At 41.3% G+C, this 15,520-nt stretch overlaps 1 long non-coding RNA gene across 2 annotated transcripts in view; it reads right to left on the bottom strand.

The window, feature by feature from the left end:
• Positions 1 to 14,266, bottom strand: part of LOC137643458 (uncharacterized) — a 33,255-nt gene extending 18,989 nt beyond the window's left edge. The window contains exon 1 of one of the 2 annotated variants that reach the window (XR_011044948.1): positions 14,168 to 14,266. This is a non-coding gene — a long non-coding RNA (uncharacterized lncRNA). The remainder of the gene's footprint in view (positions 1 to 14,167) is intronic. The other variant, XR_011044949.1, reaches the window with a different exon arrangement.
• Between the last annotated feature and the right edge of the window lie 1,254 nt (positions 14,267 to 15,520).

The following is a 15,520-nucleotide window of genomic DNA, read 5'->3' on the forward strand; positions in this document are numbered from 1 at the left end:
AAAGAACCGCTGGAAGATTGGGGGTGGTTGCACCCAACTCCAGCCTAGACCGTTCTTGATGATGCTGTGTGCCCAAGGATCGAAGGTCCAACGATCCTGGAATTGGCGGAGTCTTCCTCCCACCGGAAGCACTTCATTGCTTCTGGTGTCCCGAGGACTTGTTGCCTCGGCCGCTAGCTCCCTTTCCTCCTCTACCTCTGGAGGGACGACGAGAGGCGTCTCTGCTTGCACCCCTGGACGAGCCTCTACCTCTGGCATGAAAGGTAGTGGATGGCTGCTCAAAGGCAGGGGTGAAGACCGGTGACTGTGACAACACCGGTTGGGGGACCAATTGAAAGGTCTGTTGTGGTTGGGCAACCACTTGGGAGGTAGCGGGTCCCGGAAACTGACGTCGTTGTTGACGTTGCTGGGGTTTTGGCTTCTGAGGTTTCCTCTTAGGCTGAGGTCCATCGTCCTGAGAGGTTTTCCTTTTTCTGGACATGCCCCACTTGTGGAGAAGGTTCCTATTCTCCGTGGCGGCTCTGTCAGTTATTTCCTTGACAAGGTCAGAAGGAAACAGGTGCTTTCCCCAGATGTTGGAGGAAATCAGCCTCCGGGGTTCGTGTTTCACGGTGGCACCGACAAACACGAATTCACGACAGGCTCTACGAGCCTTTATGAAATGGTACAAGTCCTTCATTACTGTGAGTAAGTGGGATTTGGCCAGTACCATGTAGTGATCAGGTACTGCTGTGTCACAGGCCATAACTTCAAGTTGGACTTGATGAGAAAGAGATGCCGCAAGCCTCTCCTTCGTGTCTTGTTCCCGGCGAAGGAGGTGATCATTGAGCTTAGGGAGGTCTTCATTAAACTGACGTCCGGCGACGTCAGGATCGAGCCTACCCACGACGAAAGTATGTTGGACATCTTTCCATTGTCTAGTGTCAGGGGGTGTCACGATGGAGAAGGGTCTGCACTCCTCCAGTGCAGGGCAGGGTTTTCCTTCTTCCGCCGCTTTAAGGCATGCAGCCAAGGCCTTTTCCAAAAAAGGGAGAATCGCAGTGTCAGGTGCGACATATGTAGGATGCTTCTTGCTCAAGGCAGGAAGCTTAGAGCAGGTAAAGCCCCTGCTCTTAAATGCGGAGGCTAGCATAGCCTGGGCCTTTGCGAGATTGAACACTATCTCTTCTTTAGGTTCGGTCTCCTCCTTCGAGGCAGGTTCGGAACGAAGCCGGACGTAACAGTCCGGGTAGGCCTCGAAGCTTGGGAAGAACTCCACATCTTCCAACGGGACCGTGCCGATTTTGTCACTAACAAAGATCCTGCCGGTCGCAATAACCATATGCTCTGCATACCTCCACGGGTTGGCATGAGAGCAAGCTGGGAGATCCTTGACCGAGATCTTCTTCGGGTCTCTGGATCCAATCATAGACCTGATGGACTCCTGGTTCTCCTTCAGTCTGTCGTCCATGACAGCTCTAATCAGTCGGATCAGTTCTTGGGTAGAAGAGGAAGGATCCGGGGTCGAGGAGGTAGACGGAATGGACATTTCCGTCGGTGTAGGAGTAGGCGGAGGGATGGACGAGGGAGTAGCTCCAATCTCCGACTCGGTGTATTCCACCTTGTCTTCGTCCTCTTCGGCTCCTTGAGCCATAAGCGTCTTCTCCTTGTCTTCCGAGACGTCAGAGATCTGTTCATCATCCTCGGAATCTAAACGACACTCGTGCATGGACTGAGCCATGACCACATCAGGTTCCACCGTAATTTGGACAGTGGGGATTGCTTCCTTTGGAACCACTGAGTCAGGGGAGGCCTTAGGGAACAACAGGGACCTCAGTTCTTCGGTGGCCAGGTACGGTCCAGTAGCATTTCTCTGAAAACCACGCACCCACTTGCGCAGTTTTTCACGAGCAATGTCTCTAACCTCCGCTGAGGGAGGGTTATGGAAGGCCTCAACTAGGTAGGCCTGGCAGACCGTACATTCCAGTGGATTCCAGAACTTCCAATCCCCTTTCTTGTCTGAGCAAGGGGCGTGAGTCCTGCACGCCGTATGTCCGTAAAACTGCGAGCGTTTCACAGCACAGTAGGCGAAGTCACACTTCATCTGCTCCTCCTGTGGAAGAAAGAGAAAATGAGTATGGGGGAGTCATAGGAATGGCTCTTAAATTAAGTTAATATTAATCATTAATCTTAACTTAAAGAAGGTGTGATGCATAGAGAATGAAACAGTAAAGGAGAACACGCTCCATGCATCTCGCCCGGCTGGTTACCATAGGCTTGGTCCTGGGATAATCCAAATGACCGAGATCATTGGATATAGTTTCCTAGGATTCCCATTATATTGGCACTCCATGGAAAGCCAAGGACAAGGTTGGGATCGAATTCATTCGGTTCCCAGTTAAGAGCCAGAAGGCCTCATTAAGGGTACTGCTTCTGGCAACCAGCCGCGCTAAGATGCACATAGCATGCTGGAAATAGAAGAATGCAAAGAGACAGCATGATCACTAATAGAGCAGTACTAGGTACTGATCTTAAAAGCAAAGCAGCTTATCTATTTGCAATGTAGGGCTATCTTAGTCTTATGATAGCTACAGAGAGGGGGTGCAAGTATTCTTGACGCCTCCGGGGCATCCGGCAAGCCGCCGGCACGCCGGAGCTCGCTCCAGCGTAGATTCTGGCACTAGAACAGACAATTTTCAAAGTCAGTTAGATACCAGGATGGCGGCCGCCGGCACAACGGCGGCACGCCGGCAGGGAGCGGCGGCTCCGGCAGCCGGAGGATGCCGGATTGGTGACTGGGGTAAGGATGGTACAGGTAGTATCGGGTTGCCGGCAGTATATGCCGGCACTCCGGAGATCGACCGGCAAGCGGACGATTAGATAGGAGTAGGAAAGCTGCCGGTAGTAGCCGGCGGCAGCCGGCAGTCCCTCGGTACACGGGGGGCTGGCGGCAAGGGTAGGGAAGTCACCAAGAGGGAGGCAGGTATTGCCGACAGTAGAGGCGGCAAGAGACCGGCACCCGGATAGATAGAGAGACAGGGGGAGGGGGGAAAGGATGCAGGAAGTACCGTCAGGGTTCCAGACATCCCTCCCCCTCCCTGAGGGGGTGTACCCATGATAGAGACAGGCTCTAGCATCCATAAGCAGGGGTCACTAGGGACCGGGAGCAGGAAGCCCAAGGGAGGACTAGGGAACACCCAAGAGGGGGGGGGGGAGACTCCCCTATGCAGAGCTACACTAGTAACTAACCTTATAGGACACTATGAAGGTATATGTACCAGAGCGGACAGCACAGGGAAGCTCGGGTAGCCCTACTCATCCACCCTAAGGAGGATTTGTAGGACAGGGGACAGATGAGTATAAACTAACCTAAGCATAGGCTAGGCTATACAAGAGATAGGTGGGGAGGGAGAAGAGAGAGGTCTTCCCAGGAAGGGTTTCTGTACCAGAGCGGCCACAAAGGGAAGGGAGGACACTCCCTAACCTAAGATTAGGCTGATCGGCTAAAACGGTGCAAGAGTACAGTTTCAGCATGGAACAGAGAAACCTTCCTAACCCGGCCTAGATCAGGGCTAAAAGTCCTGAACTAGGCAAGGAAGAAGACATATCGCTATCGCAGGAAAGTCATAGACTATCCTAGCCATAGAGGTAGGCTAGCCTAACCTCACTCTCAGACGCAATCCTAAAGGGGGTTCATTCCTTTAGGGAGGACTGAGAGGCGATATAAATACTCTATTAGACAATTAATCCCTTTACTCAGAAAAGGGATCAAGGCTAATTAGAGGGAGTGCCAAGGCAGGGGATGAAGGAAGCATATAGGGGTCCTAAGGTTAGGTTAGGCTAGAAAGAATCACTGACTAGCCTATCCCCTATATGGTCCCTGAAGGCGAAAACATTTGCATCACTAGTCAAAAGTATTGTAAAATAATAATGCCACTATCTTCATAACTTAGTCTAGGATCACTAATAAATCATGCATGAACACTTGTATGTAGGCTCCTGGCCTGGGGGCTATAGTAGCCGACTGGTATGAGGTCAATCGATGACCGATAAAAAGCGTCTAAACACGATATAAAAGTTCCTAGCTATGAAGACTAAATAAACTAATGTATTCGATTAGTATATAATGCCGGAAGCGTTGTTGTGGCTAACTAAATAAGACATGCAAAACAACAACGACGCCATAAAATGGCGGGTCCGGTAGAGGCACAGCTCTGCCACAAAACATCAATTATTTCGCGAAATAATATTTACTTTACGGCCAGAGCTTAATTAAACAATACTAGAACCTTGTACTCAACTTTCCAGAAGAAGGCGAGGCTGAAGGTAACGACATAGCGAAGATGCAAAGCGATAAAGTTAACACAAGGGAAAATCCGTCTAAGTAGGGCAGCTACTAAACAAAGGATAAAGACGCGCGTGACGTCATTAGAGCAATGGCGTCCGTTTGTTTACGTCTCGAGTATCAGTAGTAGCCACGAGTGAGATTAGCTGTGGAACGGCTCCCAGCTATTCTCAGCCCTTACACACCGAAGCGTTAACTCTGTTCGGGGTGGAGATAGCTATGTGGCACGATCAGACATGCGTGTCCCCTGTTGTATTACGATGTCTTAAAGGGAAACCTTTGAGATACTCGCTCCAGAAGTTAGAATTCTGTGATAACCTGTGGTTAAATTCTCTGGGAATATCTTAGTAGTCTTATACCCAAGGAAGCTACCAAACAGGAACCTTCCATCAGGACGCCATGGCTTGAGCCCAAAAAAGAATATAACTGGTGTACAGTAGTCTATGGTATACTAATCCTGGATTTTACTAAATATCTCCAGACAGAATAAGAATTAAACCAACAAAAAGGTCTCTAAACTTGAAAACAAACTTAACAGTAATGATGATAGAAACAATATGCACACGACTATATACAGTACATATAAAATATAAAGCAATCTATGGCCTAAAAGACAAAATTTTGAATAAGATTGGTCAACTAATGATGTTACTTTAATAATCAAATATCTAGAGAGAGGGTAATGGCATGCGTATCAAGAATGAGAAAACTCTTCATATTAATCCAAAATAGGAGGAAATATTTTGATTGGGAAATTTCTTCTAGAGAGGATGATGAAAGAAAAGTTGAGCTTAAGATGTTTAGGAGTGTGGGTGGGTGTGTTCAAGCATTTCCGTATCTGAAAGCCAAACGACTGGGTCAGTCGTCATAGAAGTAGCACCATTCAACATGCCAACATCTAGGAAATCTTATGGTGTTGGTTTGGGTTGATTGGCACATGTTAAGTCATACTAATTGTGCCATGACGGATTATTTTTGTCAGCCCTAATAAAAAGATGAGAAGAGCAACTGGTCACAAAATTATGGACATACAACACACATTAAACTTTTATTTTTGGGGTCACTGTTTTCGATGGTTGCATACAGTGCCCAACAGTGGTGCCAAACCCGTGTCATTAGCCAAGGTAAAATGTTAAATTGACCAGCCTTTCGAGGTCCAAAGGTATATCATTCGATGAGACTCAGCGAGAGGAGCATGATGATGCAAACCACATTTCCATATTTTGATTAGTTTAGGTGTAATCGGTAAAAAAACTAAGTGCCTCAATTTGACCACTGACCTGACCTCTGAGGTCACTGATTTACCCAGGACCTTAGAAATAAGTACCAATCGCTTCTTCTCATTACATCTGACATGCTCGTTTTTTTTTCCAGTTTCTAGCTCAATTAGGGGCCAAACACAATTGCGGGGTTACATCAACATCCCATAGCCTTCCATATGAAAAATTCCGAAACCGAGCGAGGTTGAAAATTTAAGAAAACGGGCAAGGGTAGAATATTTAAGATACCAGGCGATGGCTGAAAATTTAAAAAATGGGCGAGGGTTGGAAATTGAAGAAACCGGGTAAGGGCTAAAAATCTAAGAAACCGGGTGAGGATTGAAAATTTAAGAAACCAAGCGAGGGTCAAAAAAAAATTCAAGAAACCGAACAAGGGTTGAAAATTTAAGTAATTCGACGAGGGCTGAAAATTTAAGAAACCGGGTGAAGGTTGAAAATAGAAGAAATCAAGCAACGGTTCAAAATTCAAGAAATCGGGTTTGGGTTGAAAATTTAGGGAATCAGGCTATGGTTAAAAAATTTAAGAAATCGGACGAGGGCTAGAAATCTAAGAAACAGAGCGAGGGCTAAAATTTGAAGAAACAGGCAGAGGGTTGAAAATTTAAGAAACTAGGCGAGGGTTGAAAATTTAAGAAACTGGGCGAGGGTTGAAAATTTAAGAAACTGGGCGAGGGTTGAACATTTCAGAAACTGGGCGAGGGGTTTAATTCAAGAAACTGGGCGAGGGTTGAGAATTTAAAAAACTGGGCAAGGGTTGAGAATTTAAGCAACTGGGTGAGGGTTGAAAATTTAAGAAACTGGACGAGGGTTGAAAATTTAAGAAACTGGGCGAGGGTTGAAAATTTAAGAAACTGGGTGAGGGTTGAAAATTCAAGAAACTGGGCGAGGGTTGAAAATTTAAGAAACTGGGCAAGGGTTGAAAATTTAAGAAATAGGACGAGGGTTGAAATTTTAAGAAACTGGGCGAGGGTTGAAAATTTAAGAAACTGGGCGAGGTTTGAAAATTCAAGAAACTGAGCGAGGGTTAAAAATTAGAGAAACTGGGCGAGGGATGAAAATTTAAGAAACCAGGCAAGGGTTGAAAATTTGAGAAACCGGGCGAGGGTTGAAAATTTAAGAAACCGGGCGAGAGTTGAAAATTCAAGAAACTAGGCAAGGGTTGAAAATTAAAGAAACTGGGCGAGGGTTGAGAATCTAAGAAACTGGACAATGGTTGAAAATTTAAGTAATTCGACGAGGGCTGAAAATTTAAGAAACCGGGTGAAGGTTGAAAATAGAAGAAATCAAGCAACGGTTCAAAATTCAAGAAATCGGGTTTGGGTTGAAAATTTAGGAAATCAGGCTATGGTTAAAAAATTTATGAAATCGGACGAGGGCTAGAAATCTAAGAAACAGAGCGAGGGCTAAAATTTGAAGAAACAGGCAGAGGGTTGAAAATTTAAGAAACTGGGCGAGGGTTGAAAATTTAAGACTACTGGGCGAGGGTTGAAAATTTAAGAAACTGGGCGAGGGTTGAAAATTTAAGAAACTGGGTGAGGGTTTAAAATTCAAGAAACTGGGCGAGGGTTGAAAATTCAAGAAACTGGGCGAGGGTTGAAAATTCAAGAAACTGGACAAGGGTTGAAAATTTAAGAAACTGGGCGAGGGGTTAAAATTCAAGAAACTGGCCGAGGGTTGAGAACTTAAGAAACTGGGCAAGGGTTGAGAATTTAAGCAACTGGGTGAGGGTTGAAAATTTAGGAAACTGGGCAAGGGTTGAAAATTTAAGAAACTGGGCGAGGGTTGAAAATTTAAGAAACTGGGTGAGGGTTGAAAATTCAAGAAACTAGGCGAGGGTTGAAAATTTAAGAAACTGGGAAAGGGTTGAAAATTTAAGAAACTGGGCAAGGGTTGAAATTTTAAGAAACTGGGCGAGGGTTGAAAATTTAAGAAACTGGGCGAGGTTTGAAAATTCAAGAAACTAAGCGAGGGTTAAAAATTCAAGAAACTGGGCGAGGGATGAAAATTTAAGAAACCAGGCAAGGGTTGAAAATTTAAGAAACCGGGCGAGGGTTGAAAATTTAAGAAACCGGGCGAGAGTTGAAAATTCAAGAAACTAGGCAAGGGTTGGAAATTAAAGAAACTGGGCGAGGGTTGAGGATCTAAGAAACTGGGCAAGGGTTGAAAATTTAGGAAACTGGGCGAGGGTTGAAAATTTAAGAAACCGGGCAATGGTTGAAAATAAAAGAAACCGGGCGAGGGTTGAAAATTTAAGAAACTGGGCTAGGGTTAAAAATTTAAGAAACTGGGCAAGGGTTGAAAATTTAAGAAACTGGGCAAGGGTTGAAAATTTAAGAAACTGGGCGAGGGTTGAAAATTTAAGAAACTGGGTGAGGGTTGAAAATTCAAGAAACTAGGCGAGGGTTGAAAATTTAAGAAACTGGGAAAGGGTTGAAAATTTAAGAAACTGGGCAAGGGTTGAAATTTTAAGAAACTGGGCGAGGGTTGAAAATTTAAGAAACTGGGCGAGGTTTGAAAATTCAAGAAACTAAGCGAGGGTTAAAAATTCAAGAAACTGGGCGAGGGATGAAAATTTAAGAAACCAGGCAAGGGTTGAAAATTTAAGAAACCGGGCGAGGGTTGAAAATTTAAGAAACCGGGCGAGAGTTGAAAATTCAAGAAACTAGGCAAGGGTTGGAAATTAAAGAAACTGGGCGAGGGTTGAGGATCTAAGAAACTGGGCAAGGGTTGAAAATTTAGGAAACTGGGCGAGGGTTGAAAATTTAAGAAACCGGGCAATGGTTGAAAATAAAAGAAACCGGGCGAGGGTTGAAAATTTAAGAAACTGGGCAAGGGTTAAAAATTTAAGAAACTGGGCAAGGGTTGAAAATTTAAGAAACTGGGTGAGGGTTGAAAATTCAAGAAACTGGGCGAGGGTTGAAAATCTAAGAAACTGGACGAGGGTTGAAAATTTCAGAAACCGGGCAATGGTTGAAAATAGAAGAAACCGGGCGAGGGTGGAAAATTTAAGAAACTGGGCGAGGGTTGAAAATTTAAGAAACTGGGTGAGGGTTGAAAATTCAAGAAACTGGGCGACGGTTGAAAATTTAAGAAACTGGGCGAGGGTTGAAAATTTAAGAAACCGTGCGAGGGTTGAAATTTTAAGAAACTGGGCGAGGGTTGAAAATTTAAGAAACTGGGAGATGGTTGAAAATTCAAGAAACTGGGCGTGGGTTAAAAATTCAAGAAACTGCGCGAGGGATGAAAATTTAAGAAACCAGGCGAGGGTTGAAAATTTAAGAAACCGGGCGAGGGTTGAAAATTTAAGAAACCGGGCGAGGGTTGAAAATTCAAGAAACAAGGCGAGGGTTGAAAATTCAAGAAACTGGGCGAGGGTTGAAAATCTAAGAAACTGGGCGAGGGTTGAAAATTTAAGAAACTGGGCGAGGGTTGAAAATTTAAGAAACTGGGCGAGGGTTGAAAATTTAAGAAACCGGGCAATGGTTGAAAATAAAAGAAACCGGGCGAGGGTGGAAAATTTAAGAAACTGGGCAAGGGTTGAAAATTTTAGAAACCGGGTGAGGGATGAAAATTGAAGAAACCAAGCAAGGGTTGAAAATAGAAGAAACCGGGTGAGGGTGGAAAATTTAAGAAACCGGGCAAGGGTTAAAAATTTAAGAAACCGGGTGAGGGATGAAAATTCAAGAATCCAGGCAATGGTTGAAAATAGAAGAAACCGGGCGAGGGAGGAAAATTTAAGAAACTGGGTAAGGGTTGAAAATTTAAGAAACCGGGTGAGGGATGAAACTTGAAGAAATCAGGCAAGGGTTGAAAATAGAAACCGGGTGAGGGTTGAAAATAGAAACCGGGTGAGGGTTGAAAATTTAAGAAACAGAGTGAGGGTTGAAAATTTAAGAAACCGGGCGAGGGTGGAAAATTTAAATAACTGGGCGAGGTTTGAAAATTTCCGAAATCGGGCGAGGGCTGAAAGTTCAAGAAACCAGGCGAGGGCAGAAAATTCAAGAAATCGGGCGAGGCTTTAAAATTCAAGAAACCGGGCGAGGGTTGAAAATTCAAGAAACCGGGCGAGGGTTGAAAAATTCAAGAAACCGGGCGAGGGATGAAAATTTAAGAAACTGGGCGAGGGATGAAAATTTAAGAAACCGGGCGAGGGTTAAAAATTTAAGAAACCAGGTGAGGGTTGAAAATTCAAGAAACCAGGCAAGGGTTGAAAATTAAAGAAACCAGGCAAGGGTTAAAAATTCAAGAAACCAGGCAAGGGTTAAAAATTCAAGAAACCGGGCGAGGGTTGAAAATTTAAGAAAACGGCCGAGGGTTAAAAATTTAAGAAACCAGGCGAGGGTTAAAAATTCAAGAAACCGGTCGAGGCTTGAAAATTCAAGAAACCGGGCGAGGGTTGAAAATTCAAGAAACCGGGCAAGGGTTGAAAATTCAAGAAACCGGGTGAGGGTTGAAAATTTAAGAAACGGGGCGAGGGTTGAAAATTTAAGAAACGGGGCGAGGGTTAAAAATTTAAGAAACCGGGCGAGGGTTGAAAATTCAAGATACCAGGCAAGGGTTGAAAATTCAAGAAACCAGGCAAGGGTTGAAAATTCAAGAAACCAGGCAAGGGTTGAAAATCCAAGAAACCAGGCAAGGGTTGAAAATTCAAAAAACCAGGCAAGGGTTAAAAATTCAAGAAACCAGACAAGGGTTGAAAATTCAAGAAACCAGGCAAGGGTTGAAAATTCAAGAAACCAGTCAAGGGTTGAAAATTCAAGAAACCAGTCAAGGGTTGAAAATTCAAGAAACTAGGAGAGTGTTGAAAATTCAAGAAACCGGGCGAGCGTTGAAAATTCAAGAAACCAGGCAAGGGTTAAAAATTCAAGAAACCAGGCAAGGGTTGAAAATTCAAGAAACCAGGCAAGGGTTAAAAACTCAAGAAACAAGGCAAGGGTTGAAAATTCAAGAAACTAGGATAGGGTTGAAAATTCAAGAAACTAGGAGAGGGTTGAGAATTCAAGAAACCAGGCGAGCGTTGAAAATTCAAGAAACCAGGCGAGCGTTGAAAATTCAAGAAACCAGGCAAGGGTTGAAAATTCAAGAAACCAGGCAAGGGTTGAAAATTCAAGAAACTAGGAGAGGGTTGAAAATTCAAGAAACCAGGCAAGGGTTGAAAATTCAAGAAACTAGTAGAGGGTTAAAAATTCAAGAAACCAGGCAAGAGTTGAAAATTCAAGAAACCAGGCAAGGGTTGAAAATTCAGGAAACCAGGCAAGGGTTGAAAATTCAAGAAACTAGGAGAAGGTTGGATATTCAAGAAAACGGGCGAGCGTTGAAAATTCAAGAAACCAGGCAAGGGTTGAAAATTCAATAAACCAGGCAAGGGTTGAAAATTCAAGAAACCAGGCAAGGGTTGAAAATTCAAGAAACCAGGCAAGGGTAGAAAATTCAAGAAACTAGGAGAGGGTTGAAAATTCAAGAAAATGGGCGAGCATTGAAAATTCAAGAAACCGGTCGAGGGTTGAAAATTTAAGAAACCGGGCGAGGATGTAAAATTCAAGAAACCACGCGAGAGTGTAAAATTCAAGAAACCAGGCGAGGGTTAAAAATCCAAGAAACCGGGCTAGGGTTGAAATTTCAGGATACCAGGCAACGATGGAAAATTCAAGAAACTGGGCGAGGGTTGAAAATTCAATAAACCAGGCGAGGATTGAAAATTCAAGAAACCAGGCGACGGTTGAAAATTCAAGAAATTGGGCGGGGGTTGGAAATTTAAGAAACCTGGGGAGGGTTAAAGATTCAAGAAACCGGGCAAAGGTTGAAAATTAAAGAAACAGGCAAGGGCTGAAAATTTAATAAGCCGGGCAAGGGTTAAAAATTCAATAAAATGGGTGAAGGCTGAAAATTTGATAATCTGGGCAAGGGTTGAAAATTCAATAAAATAGATGAGGGCTGAAAATTTAATAAACCGGGCAAGTGTAGAAAATTCAATAAAATAGGTGAGGGCTGAAAATTTAATAAACCGGGCAAGGGTTGAAAATTAAATAAAAGGGGTGAGGGCTGAATATTTAATAAACCAGGCAGGGGTTGAAAATTAAATAAAATGGGTGAGGGCTGAAAATTTAATAAACCGGGCAGGGGTTGAAAATTCAATAAAATGGGCGAGGTCTGAAAATTCAATAAACTGGGCAAGGGTTGAAAATTCAAAAAAATGGGTGAGGGCTGAAAATTTGACAAACCGGGCAAGGGTTGAAAATTCAATAAAATGGGTGAGGGCTGAAAACTTAATAAATCGGGCAAGGGTTGAAAATTCAATAAAATGGGTGAGGGCTGAAAATTTAATAAACTGGGCAAGGGTTGAAAATTCAATAAAATGGGTGAGGGCTGAAAATTTAATAAATCAGGCAAGGGTTGAAAATTCAATAAAATGGGCGAGGGCTGAAAATTTAATAAACTGGGCGAGGATTGAAAATATAAGCGGCAAAGAAGTTAAACCAGATAAGAAGTCAGCAATGTCTGTAAAAATGTACTTAATCCTCATGTGCAGTTTGATGTGTAGTGTCGACAATTTTTGTATTTTACATGCAGGAATGTGACACTGGAAGGCAAACAATAGATTTATTTTATTGTCATTTCAAAAACTACTGCAATTCCTTGTTTTAGCTTCAATGGAGGTTTGTTAGCATCTAATAAAATAAAATAACATGATAATCCTGCTAACAGCGATAAAAGCTAACTAAATGAATATATGAAACTATGAACAAAGCAATGTAGATGAGTAATAAACCAGTATCACAGTATGTGAGATGGACGTGTTTTATGATTCCGGTAAATCCTCAAATTTTGGGGCCAAGGTAATGCACCAAAGCAATGTCGGCCTCTAGTCTACTATAGTAAGGGTGGAAAATACAAAAACACAGCAGGAAAAGGGGATCAGGGAGAAATTTTTTACAGACGGACTACTGTTGATGGCATAATCCAAGAGACAGGTGATGAAAATGTTAAGGATAGTTCACAAATGGTATATTTGCAGAAAGAAGCATTGGAAACTTACACCTACAGTCTAGACATGTGATGAGATAAAAATTGACGGTTCTGGAGTAGGAAAAAATATCACCCAAAACTCCAAAACACATCAAATTTCCTGTACAAATGTATCTCAGAATTGATTGAAACAAATGAAAATATTCTGAAACGCCCTTATTCAACATGGTTACAATAAAGTGCCATAAACACATTTACCCTTCAAACTAGGCTGCAGTATTCTATTCAATATGGATATGCAAACAATGCAATCATACAGTCTAATCAAATTACATCCTGCACAACTCATAGATAAGACTTTGCAGCTAGTTTAGATAGGCCTACCCTTAAATATTTAAAGTCTTTGGTGTAAGGTGAAAGATGGGGTTAAGTAATATGTCAGAATATGTCCAATAATATTTATTTTGGCTTATTGTTATCTACAAATATCATTACTTCTTTACCATTTCTTATCACCACCAGTTGCCTCTCATCTCTACAGTCCAGCTCACAGCATTTTCCTTCTTTTCATGGAAATGCTCAGAGGCAACTGATTCCACGCTTCTGCATCTTTGCAACTTATGATTCCATATAATGGAAGTGAAACGGATAACCATAATATGTAGTTTATTTTTCCCCTCTGAGAGTTCTGCAAAGTTTTATGGGGGTTAGGGAAGGAAGGAGATGCCAAATGGGCTAATAAGTAATGAGGTCCCAGTTCCTAGGTTAGGCTAGGTAGGCAAGGTTAAGTTAGACAAGTTTCCTTATTTTACTTGTCCTGTGTTTCCCAATAGACGGTTTAGCGGCATTATGGGAGAGAATAACCATGGGATATGTGTCACAACACAACAGCCAACACCACTACCTCTCCCGAGGCAAGTAAGGAGACACCGGCTCCCTAGGTTAGTTTAGGTGGCTGTGGTTAGGTTACACAGATCTCTTACTTTATTCATTTTAAGCACCCCCCACCCCCCTGGAAAAACTTAAACTCTCAATGAACTACGAGGGCTTCTAGTTTCCCTTGTTTTATTTATATTTCTTGACCTACTTGAAAATTCTAATTTCCCACTATGGTCCCCCGCTATTGTTGTTTTTTTGAGGGGTCTCATATCTAAACTTATTCATTTCAGACATGGCAAATTAATTCAAAACACAGTATAAGGTAGGTAACATACATTCTATTATGATAAATTTGACCGTTTGAAACTAATTTTACCTATAATTTATATTACATTAAAAATTCGACACCGAATAGAATATATCGAAGCTAACAGACAATCATAATCTATGTCTACTAAACAGTCTCTTGACAATCAGTGTGGGAAGATAAATTCATTTACATTTCACACAACTACTTAAGATATAATACACACTTTCCAAGGTTTATAAATTAAACAATCAGACTAAGCAGGCATCATTATGTTTGGCCCGGTGGCTGTGGATGCATGGAACAGTTTTCTATAAGCACCTATCTAATCTGTAAACTTAAAACCTATATGCGAGAGACTTTAAGCTTCCATTCTAGTTACGAATAAGAAAATATTTGTATAAGACTTACCTTCCCACTAATATGAGCAGAGGAACAACTTGTGTGTAGAAATATGACGGTCGGTGGACGAACACAAGAAATAAGACGATGAACAGAACGCACCCACTGAATGTCGAAATACTAATGAGAGTCACCACCTCGACAAAGTCAACAGATTGTTTTGTAAACAAGTTCCAATAATTTGCTGAAAGATTAAAATGTTCGTGGTAAAATTCTCGTTAACTTTACTATATTTTAGATATGAGTGTAAAATTGTCATGTCATAATATCACATCAAAATGTAAAAGATGGTACTTGTCGCACTATAAAATATAGCTTAAATAGGAATTACGAAATTTAACTGAAAGTACACATTCTTACGACAAAGTTAGGATCTAATCGTAATAAACTATGACCAAAGTGGAAAAAAAGTTCCATTGTAAAAACAAAATTGACAAAATGATCGCAATTTAATATATTAAACTAAAATTAAAAGAAATATTTTATAAAAAAAGGTTATCATTGTAGTGACATACGAACTTGATCCATCTGGATTAGCCTTTTAATCAATACAATTAATATATATATATATATATATATATATATATATATATATATATATATATATATATATATATATATATATATATATATATATATATATATATATATATATGTATGTATATATCACCAAACCTTCATAACAAGATTGTTAACAGGTCAACTAAGATATCAGTTTGTATAACCTGAATATATATTTTTGGATAATAGTTATAATATTTGAGGAAAAAAATTATCAAATTGTATCTTCCTAGTATTCCGAAGTTATTTAGACTATAATAGTAAAAAAAATGTATATAAGCTTAATTGTAAATGCATGCGTCTGCTCACATTGTACAGGGTCACATAAAATGAAAATAAAGGTTTATTTATCATGTCAGGTACTTTGGAACGATATTTTTATGAGCAAATGATGTCTAAATTACAACAAATATCAATATAATATAATGAATGTTTTTCCCCTAGTCAATCAATATTAGATATATAAATTCTAGATCATACAAAGCTTTAAAAAATATTATTCCGGAAACTATTTACACTTGATTCTCAATCTCAATAAAATATTACAACTGGTAACCAAATTCCTATAAAAATCAGCTCTTTATTAGTATTCCAACTAGGGTTGTAGCTTGGCTAATAATAATAATAATAATAATAATAATAATGATAATAACAATAAAGATTTAATACAATAAATCTAGTATAGGTCGTGGAAATCTTTCGCCGTCCAAATAAAACCTTCATAAAGATCAACAGGGTGGTTCAGTTCAGCTCAGTTCAGTATCTGCCTGAGCGAAGGGATTCACCTTTCCATCGGCACCT

The sequence above is a fragment of the Palaemon carinicauda genome, chromosome 7 (assembly GCF_036898095.1).
Source record: "Palaemon carinicauda isolate YSFRI2023 chromosome 7, ASM3689809v2, whole genome shotgun sequence".
In the NCBI taxonomy this organism is placed as follows: Eukaryota; Metazoa; Arthropoda; class Malacostraca; order Decapoda; family Palaemonidae; genus Palaemon; species Palaemon carinicauda.